Source organism: Falco peregrinus, chromosome 4 (assembly GCF_023634155.1).
Source record: "Falco peregrinus isolate bFalPer1 chromosome 4, bFalPer1.pri, whole genome shotgun sequence".
In the NCBI taxonomy this organism is placed as follows: domain Eukaryota; kingdom Metazoa; phylum Chordata; class Aves; order Falconiformes; family Falconidae; genus Falco; species Falco peregrinus.
The window spans coordinates 70,288,093-70,308,100 of NC_073724.1; positions in this window are offsets into that span (position 1 = coordinate 70,288,093).

The following is a 20,008-nucleotide window of genomic DNA, read 5'->3' on the forward strand; positions in this document are numbered from 1 at the left end:
TTCAGAGTAGTCAAAATACAAACTAAGAATCCCAGGTGTAGTTTTTTATTGGTAAAATTTTTATCATAATTGGTGTACTTGTATATATTTTCATAAGTGCAGCAATAACTTCATGTACTGTTTTGTCTTGTATGTGTCAAGACAGTTTGCATAGCAGAATGATTTATATTGACTAGTTTTATCAGGTTGGCGTTTTTTTACACTATTTAAAAGTAAGATTTTGTAACCAAAACTCAAGCTAAATGAAATACAAACATAAAAATCTGTTGAGCTTAATAAAGCAGATTGCATTGGTACACTTACACATGGAATCAACATCTCAGCATAGTATTAATATTCATTTAAGAATTCTTTGAAAGGAAGAAATTTTAGTTTTATTTTAATTTCTTTGTTTGATTCTTTCTTTTTCTCCCAAAAGTGCTTGTAACTTACCTTCTCAGCTTCACACAGAGATAGCATAAATTGTAGTTGTATCCTTTGTAGGCTGATATTATCAAGTCATTGTTTGCTCTTAATTAACTGAAGATTCTGATAGTATCTTTTCTAGGAGAAAATTAAAATATGAGTAAAAATCCTGGTATTGTTGTTGATTTTAATACATAACAAAAATGCAAATAGGTAATGAGAAGTTAAAAAAGGCAGAAAGATGAAATAAGCTATATGTTCATAAGCATCTAAAAATTATAAGATTTCTTCACCTTGCTACAGTCAGAACTGCATTTTACAGCATCTACTTAACCTCTGTAATTGAAATTATTTTAGATTATAAATCATGGATTTGTTTTGGCCAGGATATTGGCAAACTTTATAAATGAGATAGCCTGATAATTACTGCTGGAGCTGGGATTTGTATTCGACTTCTTAATCATTGATCATTGCTTCAAAGAATGATTCATGGACTCTACCTCTAGAATACAGTTTCTCAAGGGAAAGTTCAAGTCTTGTCAAGAGTTTATTGAACTATCCAATGAAACTTACAGTGTTTCTTAAGCAAGAGGAATTTTAGCTTTTCAGGCCCTCAAGCTTCAGGATCTTGACACTGTCAAACCTGATCACATATTCCCGTTAGGGTTAATATTGTTATTAGAAATGCTTTTTTTAGGCTTTTGCTCTGTTTTGGAGTGAGGAGAAAGGGAAGGGATTTCTCATTCCATTTCCCTATTTGTTTGTTATCACAGTTTCAAAATTTATGAATTGTCAGATAACTTAAGGATTCACTCTTTCTATTAAGGAAGTATGTCTGGCATTAAAAGATCCTCCCAGCACCAAAAAAACTGTGTTTCAGTCATTTTAAGGACACAAGCAGATATTACTTGACTGAAGTTATATTGGAAAAGTATCTAACTGGCAGAAACAAAGTCCTCAGTGTTATCAAGACACCGGTAGTACAAATATGTTTCTGTTATTTGCCATAATACTACATGCATAGGAATATTACTAATAAGTAAAATTAATAGTCTACTTCTTTTAAGTTATCCGACACCATTAGAAGTGAAAATCCTGGCATGATTGTAATAAGAATATATGATTAATATAAGCATAAAGGCAATTAATAATAAGTTCTATGACTATAGAGGAAAAGATGATTATGGCAGAAAGCATGATAAAAAGTTTTGTGTTGCACCTAAGGTAAAACTATTATTTCCAAAAGGAAGTAAGGTTCAGAATTTGCACACTGATGAAACCTGGAGCACTCTGTGTTTAGAAAATAAATAGTCCAATAATAAGAAGAAATGAGAAAACGGCATAATGAAAAGGTAATTAGCACTGGTAACATTTTAGGTAAAAGTGGGCCCATGTGAACCTCATGAACTTCAACAAGGCCAGCCAAGTGCAAGGTCCTGCAACTGGGTCATGGAAATAACCAGTATCAAAACAGACTGGGAGATGAATGAATTGACAGCAGCCCTGCAGTGAAGGACTTGGGGATACTGGTGGATGGAAAATTAACATGAGCCAGCAATATGCATTTGGAGCCTGGAAAGGCAATCACATCCTGCGCTCTATTAAAAGTGTGGCCAGCAGGCTGAGGGAGGTGACTCTGTCCTTTCTATTCCATTCTTGTGAGACCCCACCTGGAGTATTGCACCCAGCTGTGAGGCCACCAGAACAAGAAAGACCTGGATCTGTTGGAGCAGGTCCAGAGGAGGGCTGTGGAAATGATCAGAGGGCTGGAACACCTCTCCTATGAAGAAAGTTGAGAAAGTTGGGGTTGTTCAGCCTGGAAAAGAGAAGGCTCTGGAGGCATCTTCTTGCAGCATTTCAATACTTAAAGGCATGTAAGAAAGATGGAGATAGACTTTTTACCAAGGCCTGTAGTAACAGGACACAGTAAAATGGTTTTAAACTAATAGAGGATTGATTTAGATTAGATAAAAGGAAGAAATATTTTACTATGAGGGTAGTAAGATACTAGAACAGCTTGCCCAGAGAAACTGTGGATGTCACATCCCTGAAAGTGTTTAAGGACAGGTTGGATGGAGCTTTGAGCAACTACAGCAGTGGGGTTGGAACTAGATGATCTTTAAGGTCCCTTCCAACCCAAACCCTTCTATGCTTCAGTAATAATTTAATATGTGATAATACCACATAATTTAATTAGAAATAGATTAAAAATGTAAATTTGTGAGTGCAGAAGAGCTTACAAAAAGTTCTGCCCAACTGTGCAGAATCAAACTAACCAGTGTCTTGATGTTAATATATTTTGCTTTTAGGTACATAAGAGTGTACACATTATTCCCTCACTGTTCGTATTCTCTCCTGTTTTTAATAGCATAGGTTATTAATTATTTATTAAATATTGATTTAACAGATTCTGTTTACATTGAAATTCTACCCCCTAGTAATTAAAATTCCAAGTGTAATCTCTGTTTAGAAGTGGATAGTAAACATTCTTTGTATATCATGAAACTGACTTAGGAGTAAGATGTGTAGGTTCAACAAACAGAAATAGAGGTTATTATGGATGAATGCCTTCATATCTTAAGGTACAGTACTTGTTTTTGCCAAATTACCTTTTTAGCAGAAAAAAAAAAATATTTTTGGAAGATCAGCTATTCAATATTTGTTTTCTTTAATTAGTGCTACCGTTTACAGTACATATAAATTCAGTTACACAGTTAATGAAATTTTATCTATTATTAATTCCTCCTTTACTTCATGCATTCATGGCATTCTAATTTCAAATACCAAAACACAGTCTGTTTCTGTCTTTTATTTCTTAGATCTGTTTATGTTCACATCTTAAGTTTATTCATTTTTTTCCAACTAGATTGCAAATTTTTTACTTTCAGGAGGAAGCTTTTATTTCATTACCAGTGAATGGATATCTGACAATTAAGCACCTAACATGTGACTTGTCTCATAGAAATTTAAGAACAATAGGTTCCGTTGCCTCTTAGATACAGTTATTTTTATCTTATTCTTGAGTATATGAGGAGACTTGAACATTAGCTTATACTAGAAAACTAGCTTTTAAGCAGTAGAATTTAAGAAATTATATTTATTAATATCCTTTATTAATTTAGATTAATTTAGAATATTATTTTGTCTCACTATGCAATACAAATTATGTATGTATCTATGTATTTCCTGAAGTAATATCAGTTACTTTATTGTATTAACAAGCTACTTAGTGAAAGGATAGATTTTTTTAAAAAAATGATAGCTTAGACATTCTGCTTGCTAATCAGAATGGGTAATGCAATCCCTTCATGACAGTCAAGGAGACTATGCAAATATATTAGATCACACGTGTCAGTGCTGTTTGGTATTAGTACTAAAAGAAAATTAAAAATCATGTTACTTCAAGACACAGGAAACACCACAGCTTTAGCTGACTTGCACATCTTACCTTTACTGTAAGGGGTTGACAACTTCTCTGACCTTGTACCTTTGGTATTTTTTGCTATCTAGGTGTTCAGTATTAATCAAAGTGTAGAGTACATAAGGTTGGGGTTATATCTATTTTAAGAACACTCACTGTGAATTTAGAAAAAGGACAATCAAAATCTCTGAAGATTAATTGGGCTTGAGGGATATTTTTATTTCTTCAAAATGAGCTGTAAAATATTTTCTAGGCTATAAGCATCATTTGAAACTATAAACAAAGACTGTCAGTGGTGAAAAATTTGTCTGTTGTAGTCATTCACATAAAAATACTGGCCTTCCTATCATTTATATTCTATATCATAGTGAAGTTGATGTTTTGGGCTGAAACAGAATAATCACAGAACAGAACAAGGTTGCTAAATTATAAATATGAAAAATAATCAAAGACTGAATACAGTTAAAACCCAACATTCTTTGTTTGCAGGTCTATCATTGTCAAAGGAAAGCTTTCTATGTTATACTGTGTAAATAAAATAAAATTAAGCACAAAATATTTTTCTGCCAATAGTTTCCATGACTTTTTTTTTTTTCGGGGGGGGGGGGGGGGGGGCGGGCCAAGCATTTATAGTTAACTTTTTTTCTTTATGACAAGTCCCATCACACAGAGCTAGACTAATGATGAATAATGATGCTAAACTTCCATGGAATCTGAATAGAAAATATTTGTTCTGAGCAGGATAATGAAAATATTATGTGAATAGTTTCTGAAAAGATTGGGTTTGTTTTTTTTTTTAAGAATTGTACTGGTGAATGACCATGTTGTGTGGAATACTGTAAGCTGTAGTAAATCATATGACATACTAAAACATTAAATGGTTTGTTCACACTCAGTTATAGGCCTTTCTTTTGTATTTAGTCTGGTAAAATTGTGCTGAAACATAGTAATGTTCCTAAGACTCTCATACTGATTCAGTGGGAAGACTGTTTAATTATGAATTCCAACAGGCAGAAGACAACCATTTTTAATACTACTTGTCTTTCAAGGAGATAAAATTTGATTTTGATCTATAGCCTTTTCAAGAATTTACACTTCATTACCTATGGCCTGCATTTATTACTCATAAAAGTAAAGCTGAAATGTCAGATGGTCTTCAAGTAACCATATCCAAATAACTGTTTCTATTCTCATGTCCTGTAAAAATATGCAATTACTTTAAAGAATGGGATATTTTGGTAGATATTTCATATACGAAAATCCTCACACGTGAAAGAAACACCAGATAAAATTACAGTGGGAGTAGCATAAGCACATAAATTGATTTAATTAACCCACAGTATTGGTGGAGAAATAGGTAGAATGCAGTCCAGCTGTTTTCTATAATGTATCTAATTTATAGCAACTTGATGCTTCCTTTTGGATCAGTGGATCACCTGAAAAATGTCATTTTCATGGTCAGAAATAATACGCATTTATCAGCACAAGTACTGCTGGTGGTCTGATTAAGCTGGAGAGGGGAGAAAAATTTTAAGAGGCAGACTTTGGTAAGTTGTCCCTTTTGTGTGATTATAGATGTCTGTCTGATCTTTGGGTAAAATAAATAGACATTTGATAAAAGTAAAATAAATAAACCCCCAGAATATTGGTATTTCATTAGACCTTTACTACCACAACTGACAGGAAAATGTGTCAGAAGAAGGGAAATTTACATTCTAACTATTTAGGATAATGGAAGAAAGGGGAAGAAAAAAACACCAACCCAAATCAAAACCCCAACCTTGAGATATTTCATTAAGATAAAAAAAAATAATATTATTTGCCCAGAATAGCTACAATTTCCAAACCTAGCTGAAATCCCTGTCAATGGTGCTGAATTTTGGAAAACATTAACATACAGTGGCTTGCACACTGCTTTTCTTTTTAAAAACTTTAATATTCTTTTTTGGAAATGATAACTAAAGATCAGTTAAAGTGAGGGTATCACTACATTCAAAAGAGTTGTTCTGTGCTGTTGTCGCTTTTATTTTCCTTCTCTTTCTTCAAACACATTTCTATTTAGAGTACGATTCCAGTCTAAGAAGTGAAAATGTAGAAATGACACCCTATTTAACAGATTTACCCCTTTTGCTTGTTCAGAGTATTTTAGACAATAAAACATAGTCTGTTGCTCTTACACCTGTCACTCTACAAAACAAATACTTATTAATTGGGGTTTTTTTTACTTTTCATGTATCTCATGAACAGGCAGGGAAATCAAGTCTACCTTAAACAAAATATGGTCTGACATCCTTTATATTTGGTAATTTTATTATAGGGACTGAAGAATAGAACCAACATCTTAGACTCTAGATTAAAGGTTTGAGGTCTTGTGGATGGCTTCCTTATGGAAATATAAAGGAATTAAATTCAAACGATTTCTTTGTTTTGCAAAGTCTGCTCAAAGTAACACTATACTTGAATTATAATTTCCAGACCCTGAGTCGATATAGTGTGCAGCAGGGGTTTGAATATTTACAACCACAGAGCCATAACAAATTATTAAAATACATACAAGAACTAGAAGAAATATTCTAGGAAATTGTCAACATTTATATTAATGCAGAAACGAATGCTGAGTACTTACATATTTTGAAGTAAAATTTCAATATTCCTTCCCAATAAAGAACACACATTGTGCAACTTTGTTATTAGGGTCTTTTTTGCTGAAAACATCAATGAAGCTGCATAATTTTGTTCTTTAATATTGATAATAAATTGTTTGGTATGTCTCCTCAAAGGGAAAGTATGGCCAGCTTTCTTCCACAGAAAGTTTTGGAATGATCTAATACCCTATATATTGTTTCCATTATTGTAAATGCAGATGATAGTTCAACACAGAGGTAAAATATCATTATATTCCTTCTGACGCAGAGTATGAAACAGATTGTGCAGTAATGCTTTCAGACCAACTTCTGTTATAATGACTTTCAAATTCATTTAGTTAGGTTAAGAATTAATCCCTTTGAGCTAAGTGTTTAAGTCGTTACAAAATGCTCTATAGAGAACAGACCTACAGGGAGATGAGCTGGTCAAGCTACAAACTATGTTGTGTTTATTTTTCCCTATTATATTCACTGAATTCTGCAGATTTAACTTTTTATTACAGGCTTACTTGTCCTTTCATTGATATTTCCAGGGAAGGAATTTGTATGTCCATGCATACACATATACAGAGAGAGAGAGAGAGAGAGAGAAACTATATGTGTGTGTGTATGTCTATACATATATATATATATGTAGTTTTACAGTTATGCATAAATATTTGATATACACATGTATGTGGAAATCCAGAACTCCTTGAATTCCAGAAAAAATTACCATCGAATTCACTGATGATGGATAATCACATGTAATATGACGGATAATATAATTTTCATATGAGAAATGTCATGAAATAGGTTTAATTAATTATGACATTATGGGCTATTTAGCTACTCAGTAAGTTAATTTTGTATTTCCTGTTGTAAGTCATGGGAAAAAGATATGAGGAGTCATTTCAACCAGCTTCTTCAAGAGCTATGCTAATGTAATATATTATGGTGCTTCACACATCCTGAGGCTATTACCACTGTGGCTTAGATGTTGGCACGTGCCCATAATCATGGGTATGTACATCTGTGTGACAATTACAGTCACAAAGCAACATAAAAGAGAGCACTGAAGATGTGTTGTATGAGAAGCTGGTAACTCATTTTTCAACAGCAGCACTGTTTTATTATTATGGTTCATGCAGCTTGAATAATGATAGCACACTGCCAAATTCAGTACCTAATGTTAATTGTCATGTTCTTTTCTTTCTATAGTAACATAATTTTTCAGTTTTCAGGGAAATGTCAGTCATTACAAGCCTTCAAAACAACAAACAAAAAACCTCTCTCCAAAACTCCATAAAAAAAAGGAGTACTGGTATCTATTTGATATTTTTTTGTTGAAACTTTTTTCCAAGATTTTGAACGGCATATATCTGTAACCTTGGGATACTTTTCAGGCAAGTAACAATAATGTTTCCATTTTTAATTTTTTATATTACTACTGATTTTCACACTTGTAAACAAAAACATCCACAAGAAAGTTAAGATTGTCATTAAGTGAGAAGCTACTGGATTTCTGCTTAGTAATTGCAAATTCTTCGTATACTTCTAAACCTAGCTTTTCTCCTGAAATTTGGATTAAGATAATAAACGTTGATATTAGTTTACAATTTTCTTTTAATACCTCAGAACCACTGAAGTCAGTGGTGAAGCTCTCAATAATTTAATGGTGTTTTAGTAGAGTTTTCAGTTTTAAGCTTTTGCCCTTTATTTTCCCATTGCACAAAGATCTTTTGCAAGGTTATAATAACTCTGTCTTTTAACCTGTTTTAACCTGGTAACACAAATCCACACACAGTCTGGACCTATGTGTATCTAGAAGTGAAGTGTAATCTTGACTGGAGTTCTGGAAGGTTACAGCCAGTTGCTAGTGATTAAAGATCTGGTAGTTAGAGAGGAAAAATGTACCTGCAGTAATAAATCTTTGAACTTTCTCAAATTATGTTTTCAATTTTTTTATCTAAAAAAGATATCACTGCATTTCTGTATTTTTATATTGACTCTAGCACATCACTTTCAAAATATTTCACTGATTCTGCAGCTCGCAGAATGTAATAGTATTTTCAGCCAGAAAATTAGTACCATGGTCTTTTAATTTTCAAATCGCAAATGGACTTGCTTCCAGAATTATTGGTTTGCCTTTCCTTTCTGGCAAAATAGCCTGAAAAATACTGTCCTAAAATTTAAGGCATATGGATAGATCACATAGGGATGTCCTATAACGAGGTGCTGTGGTTTAACCCTGGCCAGTGACCAAGCACTGCACAGCCGCTCGCTCACTCCCCCTCACCCAAAGGGATGGGGAGGAGAATCGGAAAGGAATGTAGAACTCGGGTTGAGATAAGAACAATTTAATAGGTAAAGAAAAAGCCGTGCGCGCAAGCAAAGCTAAGCAAGGAATTAATTCACTACTTCCCATGGGCAGGCAGGTGCTCAGCCATCCCCAGGAAAGCAGGGCTCCATCACGCAGAAAGGTTACTCGGGAAGACAAACGCCGTAATGCCAAATGTCCCCCCTTCCTTCTTCTTCCCCCAGTTTATATACTGAGCATGACATCATCTGGTATGGAATATCCCTTTGGCTAGTCTGGGTCACCTGTCCTGGCTGTGTCCCCTCCCAATTTCCCATGCCCCTCCAGCCCTCTCGCTGGCAGGCCCCAGGAAACCAAAAATTCCTTGATTTAATATAAACATCACCCAGCAACAACTAAAAACATCAGTGTGCTATCAACACTGTTCTCACACTAAATCCAAAACACAATACTGCACCAGCTACTAAGAAAAAAATTTACTCTATCCCAGCTGAAACCAGGACACAAGGCAGCACTACTCTCATATGCTAAGATCAGATTTGGATCAGTTCTGCCTAATGCATAACTTCAATTTGCACCTACAGTGTTTTGCTTACTGTACTGGCCCTCCTGACTTTTCCTAGAGTAAAGAGATTATTGTAGTGTGGTTAGTATCTTTGAGGATTTCTTGAGGTGCTACTCACTTAGTCTCAAGCCTAAAGTTAGCCAGACAAGATCTTCTAAAACTCTGTGTTATAGGCTGCAGCTATCATTTAATCCTGATGATATAAACCAGGGGTCCTCAAACTTTTTAAACAGGGGGCTGGCACGTGGATTAAGCGGCGGGAAGTCATCTGCGGCTGCTTGGTTTCCCCCCCAACCCCCGGCGGGGGGAGGGGGGGTGGGGTGGGGAGCGGGGAGCATTCTGTAAATACCAGGGGCCGGATTGAGGACCCTGGGAGGCCGTATCCAGCCCACACGATGTAGTTTGAGGACCCCTGATATAAACAGTTAACAGAGAAGAGTCATGAATATTTTTAAAGTGGAAAAAAACATGTGAAGACTAAGTGGTTCTTTTGTAAGTGTACAGTGGTCATTTCCTTTGAAGGGTTAAAGGCAGAGAGCTTGAAGAGATTTCATCTCTCCTGATTTAGATGTCCCTGATGCAGACATCTGCTTCTTAGCTGGTCACCCTACCAGTTGTGTATAGTTGAAGGGTAAAAGTAGTCAGTCACACTGAAGATATGATTCCTCTGATTCACTTTATGTCTGTTTCTGTTTCCTGATGAAATGAATTATACTATAAAACTACCTTCCCCTCCTCCCAGGGGTTGAGCTGTCAGTGATCCGAGGCCTAGTTTTGATAAAGTCTGCTGAGTAGAGACAGGCAAGATAAGAAATAGAAAACTGCAGACAGAAGCAAGATTGCTAGTATGGGGATAGTCCGCAGCTGAATGATTCCAGAAAAAAGAAACAAAAAACCCGAAGCCTCCTCACCAAAAAAACCCACAACAAACCCACCAAACCTCAACATGGACATCAAAAGATAATGAGGAATCCTGAAGATGGTGACCAAGCAACACTGAGAATCAGGCTGATGCAAGAGCAACTAAGGCTGAAACTTCCACCGCTTGCTGACAGGTGCCCAGCTAGTGAACATTCCTTGGACACGGAGTTCAGTATCATTTAACCTAGTAGTTTATTGATTCTAACCAAACAATGGCTCTGTCTTTTAAAATTGTGTCTTTCAGAGCCCCTTCAAATACATAAAAGTTGCTCAGGGCCACTGACCCGAAAAACTAATGAGAGTCCAAGGTGGTTAGTATAGACTTCTCTTTACCTTGTCCAGTAAAATTTCAAGAAAAGATACAGGGACAAAGGAAAAAACAAACAAAAAATATAAAACACCAGAAGTACATATCAGAAAATGCTCCTGAATAATTAGTCCATTGCTATGCAGACAGGATTCAAGTGTAATCTCCTCTAGGTCTGACAAAATATTTGAATTAAGTTTTTAAAAATAAAAATAAAGAAAAATCCTTTTAAACTGGTGATATTCAGGATTGTTCAATACAAACATGGTGATGGATGACTGAAAATGAAACATCCAATGAGCAGGTTAACCTCAATGGTCTCAATTGCTTATGTCAGAAAACCAGATATTTCTTCATTACAGAATTCTGAGATAATTGCTACATGAACTCATGGGATCAGTATGTACAGTAATGCAACAAAAGCAAACATTATTCCTTTTTATAGACAAACAGAAAATGTACTAGCTGTGTTATATAAAGATTAAAATTTGAGGGAAGCTGTGAGTGCAATGGCTAAATTTGGAAATAAAAGTTGCTTAATGACATTGAAGACAGTGAATTAAATAAAAATCAGATAAAAAGTAGAAGGGATATATCAAAGTAACAGATTAACATCATATGTTACTTTGTTAAGAAAACTTCTAATTATTTTTTTTTCTTTAAACAAAGGCAACTCTTTATCTAAACTACTTTATCTGGACTTCAGTAGAGGAGTTGATATATTGCCAGGGGAGATGTTATTAATTAAGATGAAAGAGATGGAGATTAATGTAAGAATAGCTGGACCAATCAGTCTGTACTGAAAAGGAAACAACTGCTAAGGAAGTTTCTAGATACTAGTTATGGTTACTTTAGGCTTACTAGTTACTAGTAGGGTTTCACAAGACTTGTTCATGGATTTGATTTTGCTTAATATTTTGCTCATATGTTATTTAGTGAGCCGTGCAAGAAAGAGAAATATGCTGATGACACGGAACTGGAATGCACCAATGTACAGGAAATACGAAGCAGGTCATCTAGACAGCAATAATACAACGGAGTTAAAAGCAATATGATGCAGTACAAAATCAGATGTTTGGGAATAAACAGTAAAAAAAAAAATTATAGAAAGGTGGGAGCTCCTCAGGAATAAAGAAGGAAAATCTAAATATTAGTAGATGACAGAATAATGGATTCTTTCATCCCATAAATTTCTTAGAGACAGAAGAAAATATTTATAGTTTTGTTCCCTTAGAATTTTTGTCTTCAGGTCTGATCACCTTTGTTCAGGCAAGATACCTTCAAAACTGGAAAGTATAGAGAAATTCCAATTCTGATGAATTGAGGAATTAAATTGGCTTATATTTAAAGATTAAAACAACATCGCCTAGCAGAGCAAATACTGTAGATAGATATGTTTATATTCTCTGTATTGTATTTATTAGGGGAACATAAACAAATGAAACAAAAAAGCTATTCAAGCTAAAGACAATAATGGTAAAATACAAAATAGTTTATAAGGTAGTCATGAATTTAGGCAGGGAATTCAGAAAATATTTGTATTGAAGATACTGGTTTCTGGCATGCTATTTGAAATCTGGCTTTTGATTAAATTATATGCAATGTTTCTTTGAAACAAAAGTAGGCTAGATTTTTTTGACCTGAGAATCTTATTTCATATACCCCATCAGCTGGCACCAGGCAGAGGGGCTGTGACCCACAGTCCTGCTCCAGCTGCCGGTGCTGAGACACTCACTCACCTCACTCACCCCAGTCCCCCCAGTAGCTGCTTTTGGTGACACACACTGTTCCCACCCCAGTGGCTGGAGGATAGACCCCCACTGGTTCCAGTAGCTGACACTGCGACCCCACTGGCTCCTGTAGCTGACACCACAGGTCAGGGGCACCTGCACTCCTGGTCTGACCCCAGTAGCTGGCCCCAGACTTCACCCACACATATACAGGTCTCACCAACAGCTGGCACTGAGTCCTTGCAGCAGACACATACACAGGACAGAGTGTGAGATCACAGATAGAGAAACTTAAGAAAAGATTTAATAAGAAGATAAAATAAAACATGACAGACTGTGGTGATCAGGTGCAGGGCTCAGCCAGACTAGCATGCTTACACAAGACCAGCCCCTTTTATACCCTTTTTTGCCTTTCTCACTTACTGTTCCTCCCTGTTCCCCTTCTCCCTGCACATTACCTCATCAGTTGGCACAGTCCCGCTGACCTCCTCCAACAAACAGAACTCCTGGATTTGCACCCTCCTCTGTTGTCAAGTCCCCTTTGCCTACTTTTCTTGATAGCCCATCACTTAGTGTGACTGACCAGACTTGTTTCTTGTTATTGTTTGTTAACACTAATGGGTCAGGTTTTATGTCTCCCTGTGTTTTTCTCCCTTTCCTTATCATCCCAAATAAAAAGATAAACTTTTTCACACCACGATTCATACCACTGACCAGATTTTGTTCTTATCACAAGCTCCCTTATTACATGTTGGTCAGGTCCTTATGGCTCCTTTGAACATACAACCTTAAAGAAGCACTCTCCTTCCACATACCCTTACTTATGCCTAAATCAGATTTAACACTCCTATGACTGGATTAATCTTATCTAGCTAAAATGACTAGTGTCAATAACTACATTTGAGTTATGTCTTTGTAGTTGATTTTGAGAAATCAGTATACACCTGTTGTAATCCTTCTTTTCCATTGCCAACATGTACTTCAAGCTGAGCTGGGTTGTACTCATGTGTACACACACCTCAGACACAGACAGTTACACTTCAGATGTCTGAATTTAGGTGGAATGCATCAGCCTTTCATGCAAGATTAACAAAATTATTTTTGATACGATGCAGTGTGTCTGTTATAAATTAACTCACCGGTTTTTACATTTGTTAAAACATGAGGACAGATACTTGAGCCACTAATTTTAAGCATGGTTTATGCTGCTTTCTTCTAGTTAACTTAAAGTGAATAAACTAGCACCATTTTTACCTAAACTCAATATTGCGTTCTTGATTGAATTAATAGAAACTTGATTTTGTGTTTACGCTTAATCTTGATCATACCAGTACTGCTATGCTAGCAAGTAGTTACTAGATAATTTACATGTCCATATTAATGACTGTGGAACTATCATACAAGTGGAAACTGAGGATTTCAGTCATCAGTTCTGATTGCTGTAATCTGTCTTCTCCTAGTTGAAAATCAGCTCCATAGGGTGGCATTGGTACATCATCCTTTTAACACTTCTGTATTAGTTCTCCTCAGCTGCAAATTGTGAAATTCAAGGCTAAGATTAAACTGCATAGGATGTGCAGGTATTTTCCATAGAATTATTCAATTAAAATTATGCTACTAATCCAATTTAAAATGTGGCTGCATAGTACCTTGAATCAAAACAAAAGAAAAGGAACTTTTGTATGCTAATAGTAAGAAGGGGCCCTGATAGAAATTTCTTCAGGTGGTTTTGCTGACAGAAAATGTTTCTGTTAATTCTATCCTCAGCCGGCACCTCTGTAAAAACAGATTTTTATGATCCATTCCTCCTCTGCAGGAACTATCCAGTTTCATGCTAGCTCAAGACTTCAGAAATTCAGTAAGAGCTTTTCAGTCATTTCTGCTTGTGGCCTGATGTAGTTGTAGAAGTTATTCACTCTGCATAGGTCAGGGACTAATTGTTTTCCTAATACAAATACATTCTTTTATTTGCAATTATATATATATACACGTATATAAACGATATAATTAATTAATATTTTTATCGTATTTTATTTCATTGTACTCTATTGTATTGCATTGTATCATATTAAACATATTTATAACAAGTAGGATTAAAAAATCACTCTTTACATTATATTGAATAATCTATAAGTATACATCTCAGACTGCATTATTTTCTCATTAACATCCTTAGCTTCTAAGGTAAAGGAATTCCCTCCTCCTTTTATTTTCATTTTCTTTGATTCATCAGTAATTTTTGAAAGCTAATTTGATAGTTATTCAATCAAAATGTATAACAGATTTGGCAGTTCTCTGTTACTCCATTTCTTCCTTGAAGTATTTCCATGTACTTACAGTAATTAGAAGAGCTATCCATAAGATAGATTCTTCTAATGGAACAACCTGCATGTATATATATATATATATGCATGTTCACATGTTATTTGAGGAAAAGTCGAGGAAAACCAACAACCTATTTCATAGTAGAATTTGTGTTACATCTGTCATTTGGGCTTTTCCTTCTATTATTTGTGGAATGAGCTACATGCACTCATATATGACAGTGGTTGGCTTTTTTTTTTTTTTAATTTGCACTGAACAATTTCTGTTACCGATATTCTTAAGACATAAAGACAACCTAATACTTTTTAATTAAAATATATTTAAAAATTATATATAAAAAGTATTATAAACTTTCTGCCAAAGAACCACTTCTATTCATGTTGTCTGTGTCAATGGAAGCTGTTGTGGAATTAGTCTTATAGAAATGAGTTAAAATGCCTACACAAAAAAGTTTATACTGTAATTTTACAGCAGGTCCCAAGGAAGATTACACTTAACTACCCAGGTTTCAAAAGCAGACCAAGGATTATATTTTGACTCAGTTGATCTGAATGGTGTACCACAGGGGTCCTCAAACTTTTTAAACAGGGGGCCGACACACGGATGAAGTGGCAGGCAGTCATCTGCGGCTGCTTGGTTCCCCCCCCCCCCCAACCCCCGGCGGTGGGGCGGGGGGAGGAGGGGGGTTCTGTAAATACCAGATTGGGGACCCTGGGGGGCCATACCCAGCCCGTGGGCTGTAGTTTGAGGACCCCTGGTGCACCATGTGACAGAGAAGCTAAAATCTATGCTCATTCTCTCAGGCTTTCCCCCTTGCATTACCTACTCACTTAAAAATATCAGAAAGAAATAGTTCCATGTACTTCTACAATGTGGTCTGCTACAGATCACGGTGTTACTCGGTAATGAAAACCATAGTATAAATAAAAGACTTAATGTTCCATCATCCATTTCAAAATTAACTCAAAGGAACAGTAAGAAAACTGGTGGGCTGAAGAATGATTGATTTGCTTTTGGTTTACAGTAAATCCAATTTATGGTAGGAATGAATAGCTGAAAGTTTGCTAGTTATGATGTTCAAACAGCCTGAAATGTGTCAATGGGAAAATAAATGAATGCACTAGTTACATGGTTCAGGTGATGGATTTATACTTATGTAATTGTATGGCTATGTACTTGCATAGTTATTTTGTCAACTAAGTTTCCTCAGAATTACACAGAATTTCACTAATTTTCCAAAAATGGCCATCATTGTAATATAAAAATTACCAAAAGTCTGTGTAGCTTTCACTCCATAGGTACCTACATTTTTGTGTAAATGTACAAATGTACATTTGTATTTCTTACAAATGTAAGAAACTTAACTAACAACCAGAAAATTCAGAGATGTCACCACCATGACCACACTTGTCAAGGCTTCTTTTCTTTAATCTTTGTGGCATTCACAAGCTGAACAATTTTGCATCTGAATTTTCTAAGAAGTCTTACATAAAAGGCATTCTATGAGCATTCTTAATGTATGTAGTAATAATTAAACTCACTAAGCAGAATACCCACGATTAAATCTATGAAATTGTACAGGCAAAGCAAAGCTATACTATCTTGAATCTTTTATATAATATTATATTGGTTAAAGCAATCAACCAGAAAATGAACTATTTTTAGCTATTCTTTGTTCTTCCTTCTGAATTTTTTTGTGCCTGTTTTTGGTACTGTTTGTACATTTTATTTGATGGCTTTTTAATTATAAATGTGGAAGCAGTATCCCAGTAAAAAGTTATGTTACAGGATTCCTTTTTCCTTTCCCTGCATGCAGGGGTTACTTAGGTCTGAGGTTCAGGGTCAGTGCTTTTCTTGATTGATTTCTCTCTTGTTGGCCCCATCAGTCATTCTTTTCTTTTGGCACAATGATCAAGGTGCAAAAGGAAGGGTAGGAAATTACCAAATTATATAACTTTTTGTTAGAGCTCTGCTTGAAAAGTCTTTTTGGTGTCTGTAAGAGACAATGCCTCCTTCACCCCTTATTAAATTTGCAAAAGAAAAGTCAATCAATCACAAGCATGCTTTAAGCCTATGTAATATGATCTCAGTTAAGTAGTGAAATGAAGAAATACGAATATGCCAAGGAATGAAAAGCAAGGTATCTGTATCAAGCCTCTTACATTCAGTATCTTGTTCAGCCAATATTTACACTTTTTACACTGAGGTTAGCAGTGTCTGAAGTGTAATTTAAAGTGTTAAAAAAACCAACAGTATCTCTGCCCTGCACCAGAATTACAAATGAGTAAACAACTTCAGATGTCAAATCTTTTGCAGTATTCCCATTTCAATACTAAACTCAATTCTGGGTCACGCAACATTGTTACACAGTGACAGTGAATTCTTTAGGACTTAGTAGAAGCTGTTTGTCTCTTGTTTTGCACAATGAGAATATTAAGACAATACTTTGTATTACTCCTACAGCTATACTTAATGAAACATTCATTCCTGATTTCAGTGTGTAAAGGACTAAGTATACTTACTATTTATTTGTAGTGCATTTTTTACACATTATCAGGACTGCCTGGAATGGAGGTTAAGAAGATTAAGGTGATGACTAGGCACATGGCAACAAAAATGAATCTTGTGACTAACAAATTCAGTATAGATTTATTTTTTCATTTGTTTATTTGGTTTTTTGATTGTGAAAATGACTAATGTGTGCTAGTCCACCTAGCACCCAAACCTGTGCAATTTTGTATTAATTGCAATATCTCGTATTTTTACTTTTTCTTTGATTTTGCACATTGGGTAGCAAACTTACCTTTGAGTTCACATGACCATGAAATTTCATATGATCTCTATTTTGCCAGTTTCAGACATACATCCTGATCATAAATTCATAATTAGATAATATTGTAGCTAGTACTGAAACCTCTCCTTCATACATCTCTTTTCATAAACACTTTTCCTTTTTTTTTTTTTCTCTCACGTATGTACAATATCCAGAGGACTAGAATATGGTCCAAGAGATTATGGACCTGAAGGACCAGAGATTCAAATTGTCCTGTGTCAGACATCAGCAGGTAAATCTAGATATAGGCTGTGGGTACAGTCACAGTGTCATTTTGAACCACTTCCTATGTCCCTCCCATTTTTTATTCAGATGGCGTATTTTCTCAGTTGCTTATATGAACCATTCTAGGGAAAAGCAGGTAGGTATGTTCAATGGTACTATAAGCTATAGTATTACTACCAGCTATAAATGAGCTGATTTGTGAGGCAGTCCTCTTACTATCTTTGGCACAAGTACATTTCAACTCTTTCAGAGCCTTCAGACCTATAATTTATTCATCTTTCAGTTGCAGGAATGTTCCCCAGTCACACAGAGACCTGGCAAGGTTGTTTCATGCAGAAGGTTTTAAATAACTCTCAGCACTACTTCTTGAAATTAAAAAACAGTGGGGTAAAATAAAGATGTGAAGAACTGCATCAGAAAGGCTAAGATTGGTGTGAATATAGAATGAATGGGAATGTCTGGGTGCGGAGGCACCACCAGGAACATGCAGCAGGGAAAGTACTCTCAGTGCCTGTGTTAATGGCATCCAGATTAGCAGGTCATCAGCACCCTAGCACATCTATATGTAGTGTCATAAAACAGCCATATTTGAAGACAGGGACAGTACTGCCTCACAGTTGTGTATCAAGATAGATACACTGTCAGCTCCAGAAGGGTAAAAAAAGCCACATCTGCAATCTGAATGTGATTGCTAACCCAGGAGACATGAATAGGACTTTATAATTATCTTCACCTCTTCCAAATGATTGCAAAAGAGGCATCTTAACACGCGGACATGAGCAGCGAGGTGGCTGACTGCTGGCCAGCCAGCCTGAGAACTCCTACCTTGGTTTCTGACCACTAGGCAGACCTCCTGGTCATTGTACTTGCTAGTGCTCTTGTGGCAAGACAGTGGAAGTAAGTGAAGCAAGTTTTGTTTTGGGTGGGGTTTTTGTTTGTTTGTTTGTAATAAAAGCATTTTTCCCTCCTATGTCTTGCAGATATATATTGACTGCGTTATAGATACAGTGCAACAGTATTTCCTACAAAGATGTGTAAGAGTATCCACAAAATTATAGAGAGCAGGTTAAAGGTATGTGTAGTAGGAATAAGGTACTACAGCCATGTGGGCACGTGACGAAGTAAGCCTCTAGCATAGTACTGAACACCACTCCATACGCTATACAGCATGGATCAGGCCAGTCTGCATCAATAAGCTGTGTAAATGCAAACCACTTTGCACCCGATGCCCAGGAAGAGAGTATTACTCCCTGGCTGTTTTCCAGGACCTTTAAAAAGAGCATTTTTAAGGACAATGATAAACAGGTTAATAATGTTATGAGATAAGTATATATAGCACAGGAACTCAAGCGGTAGCTTACTGGCCCATTTCACAAAAGGAAGGCTTTGGATTATATATATGTAAATGAATATAGAGCATTTTTAAGGCAGAGAGCCTGTTCTTGTCACTTCTAATCTGCAATAAAAATTCATCATCTGAGAAATATGCATGAGGATTTGAATGGGCATGCATCCAGTGTATTATCATAACACAAGCATTGGAAATCATCTTTCTTAAGTAAGGAAGGACTGTCTGCAAATAGCTGACATAGGAAATGTCTCCATATTGGCACTTGAATACAGTAGTCCTTTCAGAAGAATTAAAATGGAGATGAATGGGGACTGACGTGCTATCTGATCAACTTCTTCAAGTCTCTCACATCTATTGTCAGCTTTCTTTGGTACTCTGGACACCGTCATGCTCCATGCTGCTTCTAAATTGCTGAAAAAGAAATAATATGAGAAAGAGAATATTGGAGGACTTCCATATGCAATATTCTTTCCAACTTTACATCAACTGTAGTTTCCTTACTTACAAACTTACTTTAGAAAAATAGCTCAGACGTTGCTTTTCTCACCATTCCAATCAGAATTTATCAATTCACTCATTTTCCTTGATCAAAAAAAAACCCTTAGATACTGTTCATTCTAGAAATCTAGAATGGTTTTTGGGTTTTGTTTGTTTCTAATTTGGGAGTGTGGAAGAAATTTTTCACATTTCTTTATTAACTGTGTCAATTTAGGTAACGTTTCCACTAAGAATGCTGGGAATGTTCAAGGTCTGAGCACATACTTCTGCTGAAACCCAAAGCTATCTCAAGAACAAGACTTGAGCAAGAGCAAGAGTGCGCTCTGCTTTCTGCAGAAAAGAACTGCAGATGCACATCCCAGATGAGATATGTGGCGCACTAAATTGGATGTCCTATCTAAACAACCAGGAGATCAGGATCCCAAGTGTTCGGTGCTATACACTAGCATGTAAACACTGCCTTATAATGCAGTTTTAACAGTT